The sequence below is a fragment of the Littorina saxatilis genome, linkage group LG6 (assembly GCF_037325665.1).
Source record: "Littorina saxatilis isolate snail1 linkage group LG6, US_GU_Lsax_2.0, whole genome shotgun sequence".
Taxonomy (NCBI): Eukaryota; Metazoa; Mollusca; class Gastropoda; order Littorinimorpha; family Littorinidae; genus Littorina; species Littorina saxatilis.
Genome location: NC_090250.1, coordinates 15,217,452 through 15,224,951, shown reverse-complemented (window position 1 = coordinate 15,224,951; position 7,500 = coordinate 15,217,452).

Here is a 7,500-nt window from a genome sequence, read left to right as displayed (position 1 = left end):
GTTCGGTTCCCACTCGGTTCCCACACGCCAAAATTCGCGGACAAAACATCCATTTATGGTAGTATTACGCAATGTTGCTCTCTGAGAATGGTCTTGTTAGATCTGTGAGTGTTTACACTACATGCCTAGGTGCTGTTGGATTGAAGGTTTTTGATATTTTAGCCGTTATTAGGTAGAATGCCTTCCACTTTACTGCAAAACTGCATAATTCGTAGCATCGGCAAGAAATATCCTACCAAAAAATGCCTGCTTGGAACTGTCCGTGGTCCAGCAAAAAGTTCAACATGTCTGTAGCAGACAGCCCAAGTTTCAAGATTGTAGGGCCATCCAAACAGCCGTAATAATAAAAACAACAAAAGTAGTCAGTGAAATTGGCTGTGTTCGGTCCCCCCACACTTTTGTGACGTAGGCGTGACGGTTCCCATAATTCATTGTGTCGGTCCCCACTTTCTGTGTCGGACCCCACTTTCGACCTAATTTCTCTGTGACGGACCCCACAACCAGCCTATTTTGTGTCGGTCCCCACACCTTCTTGGATTTATGACTTGCCGGTTACTTGTATCATTGTATTCATTGAATCTAATTGTCTCGGAGTTATTTTTCAGCAAAAACCGGCAAGGCAGCACCTTTTGTGATACCAAGTAAGTCAGATGACATCAGTATGTGTGTGTGTGTGTGTGTGTGTGAGAGAGAGAGAGAGAGAGAGAGAGAGAGAGAGAGAGAGAGAGAGAGAGAGAGAGAGAGAGAGAGAGAGAGAGAGAGAGAGAGAGAGAGAGAGTTGTGTTTCCGTACCCGCGACAGCGTTTTTCCAGCGGCGCGACGAAAATCAAGCACATAGAAAATGACCAGGAGTGTTTCCACACGCGCGACGCGTTAGCGGCGCGACAAGCGGCAAGCGACGCGATTTTTTTGAAAGGGTCCTGGAGCGATTTTTTTGCGTTGTCGCGCGGCAACGCGGGAGTTTACAGATTTTACCGCATGTTTAAAACGCAAGTACGGAAACACGTCACGCGTTTGCGCGCGTTTTCTTTTGTCGCTGCCGCTGTCGCGGGTACGGAAACAGAACTTACCGCGAGTACGACACTACCGCGAGTACGACACTACCGCGAGTATAACACTACCGCGTGTCACACTACCGCGAGTATAACATTACCGCGTGTCATTTTATGACTTCCATGGCTGAAGGCAAAGGTTGAAATGTTTCCTTGACATATAAAACAAAAAGGCCTGGTCTGTTCTCTGAACACTAATTCAATGTTTGTCATGCTAACCAAGAACTCAAAACGATCAGAACACACTATCAGAATACATATAGAATGGGTTGCTTCCAATCAAAGTTAGAACACAAACTCACAAGAAGTAAGTTTGCATGCGTTCTCTCTACGGTTATGGTACTCGCGGTTGTGGTACGCGCGGTAGTGTGACACGCGGCAGTGTTATACTCGCGGTAGTGTCGTACTCGCGGTAGTGTGACACGCGGTAGTGTTACACGCGGTAGTGTCGTACTCGCGGTAGTGTGACACGCGGTAGTGACGCTCGCGGTAGTGTCGCATAACCGGAGTGATCTGGAAAGGTGTCAATCTCTCTCTCTCTCTCACTCTCTCTCTCTCTCTCTCTCTCTCTCTCTCTCTCTCTCTCACACACACACACACACACACACACACACATACTGATGTCATCTGACTTACTTGGTATCACAAAAGGTGCTGCCTTGCCGGTTTTTGCTGAAAAATAACTCCGAGACAATTAGATTCAATGAATACAATGATACAAGTAACCGGCAAGTCATAAATCCAAGAAGGTGTGGGGACCGACACAAAATAGGCTGGTTGTGGGGTCCGTCACAGAGAAATTAGGTCGAAAGTGGGGTCCGACACAGAAAGTGGGGACCGACACAATGAATTATGGGAACCGTCACGCCTACGTCACAAAAGTGTGGGGGGACCGAACACAGCCAATTTCACTGACTACTTTTGTTGTTTTTATTATTACGGCTGTTTGGATGGCCCTACAATCTTGAAACTTGGGCTGTCTGCTACAGACATGTTGAACTTTTTGCTGGACCACGGACAGTTCCAAGCAGGCATTTTTTGGTAGGATATTTCTTGCCGATGCTACGAATTATGCAGTTTTGCAGTAAAGTGGAAGGCATTCTACCTAATAACGGCTAAAATATCAAAAACCTTCAATCCAACAGCACCTAGGCATGTAGTGTAAACACTCACAGATCTAACAAGACCATTCTCAGAGAGCAACATTGCGTAATACTACCATAAATGGATGTTTTGTCCGCGAATTTTGGCGTGTGGGAACCGAGTGGGAACCGAACACAAAGGGTCAGGGCACCGAACACAAAGCGTAGGGGAACCGTCACAGTGTCACCGGTGTGTCTTTTGGATTGCCGTTTCAATGTTAACCAAAAAGTTAAAGAAAAAAAACAAGGTTCAGTTGCGAACTGACAGCGGATTGAGCATTTATTCCTGTTGATGAAGGTACGGTTGAAGCTTTATTCTCTCCGTCAACCAACAAGACTAGATTTGTAGCAGACGAAAAACAAAGTGTGCGTTTTTCCTGTCTTGTGAAGGCGATTATGTCGTTATAAGTTATCTGTACGTTGTGAAGACATTTCAAAACAAAATGTAGCTTTGATGCGTCACGGGATAATAAGCTTTTACGTTTTCATCCATGGAATTGTTTTTTTCGTCTCGGCAGGGTGAATGAATTCATGATGTCTTTTCCGGAACTGGACAAAACTGGCCTTGCCAAGACTGAAACAAAATATAGTTCTACAACTTCTAGGCTTGGGTTGATTGCCCATGGTGAATTTCCAATGATTTGTTTCCACATCCCATGACAAATTCTCTTTACTTTGGTCATGCCATATATACGTTACAGCTCCGTCCACCCATGGTATCGCGTGATATTTTGTCTCGACGGGGTGAAAGAATATAATGACGTCACTCTCGGCAGAGCCTCGAGTGACGTCATCATATTCATTGACCCAGTCTCGACAAAATATCAGGCGATACCATGGATGGACGGAGCTGTAATTTATACTTTGACGTCAAAGATTTCAAAACACTTTGGAAGAGACAGGGGTTTCAATTTGGGCGCTTCGATTGCGGAACGTTTTGAGCAAAAGACACGCAAGTGCAGTTTGTAGGATAAACAGAATACTGCATGGCTTGCTGCGTCATATCAGCTTTATACTCGTTGCTTTTACAAGTATTGAAAAACTCGCTTTCGCTTGCATTTCAATATCTAAACAAAAACAACCTCATGTAAATGTGATTTGACACAGCAAGCCACGTAGTTTTATCTATTTACATTCTGCACATAAAGCCCCAAGCTGTTGAATGTTGGGATGTGACGACAAGGTGGAGGAACGTCCTTATACCGTGTAAAAGCCTGGCCATATCTGAGATGATAAGTCGATGTCTTTCACAAGGGAAGGACTATTTCTTTTAAGGAATATCAGACCAACAGTATGGGATGCATAGTAATGAGACAGTTTTGAGGTTGGACAAATTGCAAGCCAATCACTCTCTACTCTCAAATGTAATTAAGTTTCAACTTTTATTTTCAACAACAAATAAACAGTTATTGTTAAGTCTAATTCACTTTATAAAAGTTATTTTAACGGAATTTTAAACTGGTGTCAATAAGTAAAAATGATATAAACAGTTATTTGTAGGGCCTTAGTGTGTGCGCGTTTTAGGTTAATTACATTTTTCAGAACACGGCTCCACTCAAAGCGAGCCAGCGAAGATTAATTCCATCACTTCAAATGTCCCACGCACAAAACCAACACAGATGACAGACAGAAATACATCAAAGCTAAATTGTCCTTCGAATTCAGGTTGAACAATCAGAGGCCGTCTATTTTCGTCGCAGCCAGTTCAGCTGTGCAAAGTCTCAAATGGCCATAAAAACATGCGTGGCATAAGACGCCTTGACAAACATAAAACACTTGTGCAAACCGATAAAGTTGTATTGTCAACAGACGTCGAGCAAACAAACGCTGCATTGGAGAAGGGGTATGTATGATTGTTGTGCTCGAGGTACGCCTTGAATCACATAATTATATGATGATCATAATGACTCGTGCTTACAGTCAGTGTATGAGTTTTAAAATAATAACATACAAGGAAAAAAAGACGCCTTGACAAACATAAAACAACTGTGCAAACCAATACAGTTGTATTGTCAACAGGCGTCGAGCAAAAAAGAAAAAAAAACACTGTTGGAGAAGGGGTAGGTACGATTGTTGGAGGTATGCTTTGAATCACTAATTATGATGTTCATATAAGGACTTGCGTGTACATTCAGTGAATGATCTGATAAACAAAGGAAGTAAGCTCTCTAAATGCATATTATGATATGTGTGATTTTTAAAATACAAACATACAAGGCATAAGACGCCTTGACAAACATAACACCCTTGTGCAAAACGATACAATTGTACTTTAAAAAGCCACTTAATAAACAAAAGCAGCGTCGGAGAAAAAACAAGAGAACGACCGTGAGAGGTACATCCCAGTACACGTCTGGTATCTAATGACGACTCGCGCTTCTATTCCGCGAAGGAGCTTGAAAACACAAACATGCAAGTCATTTTAAGACGCCTCGACGAACGTGTAACACCCTTGTGCGAAACGATAAACTTGTACCAGAAACAGCCACTTAGTAAACAAAAGCAGTGTTAGAGAAGAACTAAGGAACAACTTTAAGAGGTTCGACCCAGTTCACCCCTGGTATTCATGATGACTTGAGCTTCGATGCAGCATTGGCATTTTTAAACACAAACTTGCAAGGCTTTCTAAGACACATTGACACACACACAAAGCCTTCATGAAAAGCAATAAAGCTGTACTTGTTGGAGAATGATAAAGGACGAGTTTGGAGAGGTTCGACCCAGTTTACCTCTGGCGTTCATGATGAATTGTGCTTCTAAAGAGCGATTGACTTTTCAAATAAAAACATGCAGGCAGGGCATTCTAAGACACCGTGAACAACATAAAACCCTTATGAAAAACCGATAAAGTTGTACTTGTTGGAGAAGAATTTAGACACGACTCCGAGAGGTACGACCCAGTTCACATCTGGTGTGCCATGATGACTTGAGTGTTTCGATGCAGCGTTGACGGTGGTTTGACATTAAAACAAGCACGGCATTTTAAAACACCTTTAAAAACCTTCAGACACGACTCCGAGAGGTTCGACCCAGTTCACATCTGGTGTTCATAATGACTTGTGCTTCCTTCCATACAGCGTTGGGGATTTTAAACACAACACTATCGATCACACTGTGGCACAGACACAGACAGCTAATCGCTGAGCAAATTTTGAGGAAATACCTGATAACGGAGATGAATGAACGGTTGGAGGCCTGGGAAAAACCTGCGAAACAAATCGCGGTGAGCCTGCACTCTCCATTTGTGGTTGTCTGTGAAAACCATTGTCATCTTCCGCCTAGAGCAATTGAGGTTACACAACCTGCTGATTTGTTTTTCTCTCAGTTTATTGAACGGATGTTTTGAGAAGGTGACTTAGCGAGTGAGTGAGTGTGAGAGAGAGAGAGAGACAGAGAGAGAGGGAGAGAGAGAGAGAGAGAGAGAGAGAGGGAGAGAGAGAGAGAGCGAGAGAGAGAGAGAGGGTAGAGAGAGAGTGAGGGAAATAGATTGAGATAAAGAGAGAGACAGAGACAGAGAGGTATATAGAGAGGGAGCGTGTATGCGCGTATTAAATGCGTGTGTACGTGTGTTCATTTGTCTGTCTGTCTGTCTGTCTGTCTGTCTGTCTGTCTATCTGTCTGTCTGTCCGTCCGTCCGTCCGTCCGTCCGTCCGTCCGTCCGTCCGTCCGTCCGTCCGTCCGTCCGTCCGTCCGTCCGTCCGTCCGTCCGTCTGTCTGTCTGTCTGTCTGTCGGACCGTCTGTCAGTCTGTCTGCAAGTGTGTCCTCCAAGTATACCGGCATCTATTCTACCACAAGCATCAGTCCCAGTGATTGTCTGTTCCAGTGATTGTCTGTTCCAGTGATTGTCTGTCCCAGTGATTGTCTGTTCCAGTGATTGTCTGTCCCAGTGGTTGTCTGTTCCAGTGTCTCTGGCTGCTTTCCTGCCTCCATGTGTGTCAGCATATACCTGCACGTGTTTCAATCACACAGCTTGACAATCCTGCACGTGTCTCAATCACACAGCTTGACAATCCTGCACGTGTTTCAATCACACAGCTTGACAATCCTACACGCATTTCAATCACACAGCTTGACAATCCTGCACGTGTTTCAATCACACAGCTTGACAATCCTGCACGTGTTTCAATCACACAGCTTGACAATCCTACACGCATTTCAATCACACAGCTTGACAATCCTGCACGTGTTTCAATCACACAGCTTGACAATCCTGCACGTGTTTCAATCACACAGCTTGACAATCCTGCACGTGTTTCAATCACACAGCTTGACAATCCTGCACGTGTTTCAATCACACAGCTTGACAATCCTGCACGTGTTTCAATCACACAGCTTGACAATCATGCACGTGTCTCAATCACACAGCTTGACAATCCTGCACGTGTTTCAATCACACAGCTTGACAATCCTGCACGTGTCTCAATCACACAGCTTGACAATCCTGCACGTGTCTCAATCACACAGCTTGACAATCCTGCACGTGTTTCAATCACACAGCTTGACAATCCTGCACGTGTTTCAATCACACAGCTTGACAATCCTGCACGTGTCTCAATCACACAGCTTGACAATCCTGCACGTGTTTCAATCACACAGCTTGACAATCCTGCACGTGTTTCAATCACACAGCTTGACAATCCTGCACGTGTTTCAATCACACAGCTTGACAATCCTGCAGCAAACGTGCACAGATCGTCTCTCCATTCATCAGCACTAAGTTCCCATTTCTCATGCCAGCAACATTTGAGAAAAACAAAACAAAACTAAAGTGTTAGATGGAAAAAAAATTGCTACCCGTGACAGAGCAGCTCAATTTTCATTTTCAAATCTGTAAGCTTTCAGCATGTCAAATTAGAACATTCCCAAACGCGGCATGGCAAACATAAGCTGCATTTCAGAATTGCTATAATCATACCATCAATATATAGGGATCGGGCTTGCATTTGCCATTTCCAATTCCCATAATCATGGACTACAGAAATCGTGACGAGAATATCCTTCAAAATGACTACAAACACCCTGTTTTCATTTTCAGATAAAAGATTTTCCAAGGCTTGATCTATTTTTTGCAACTAGAGCTCTGATAAAAAACGCTGGCGCTGGACCCGAGTACTCTTCAGACTGGCTCGCTCCCCCAGTATGAAAGTTTTTGTCTTGTGCACGTGGATTTAAAAAAATATAAAAAATATTTATTTATTTTACACAATTAAAAAATTTATTAGAGTGAAATAAAACATTAAAACGTTCATAATAAACAATAGTAAACAAGACTTTAAAAAAAAAAAAAAAATAGACCGCCCATGCC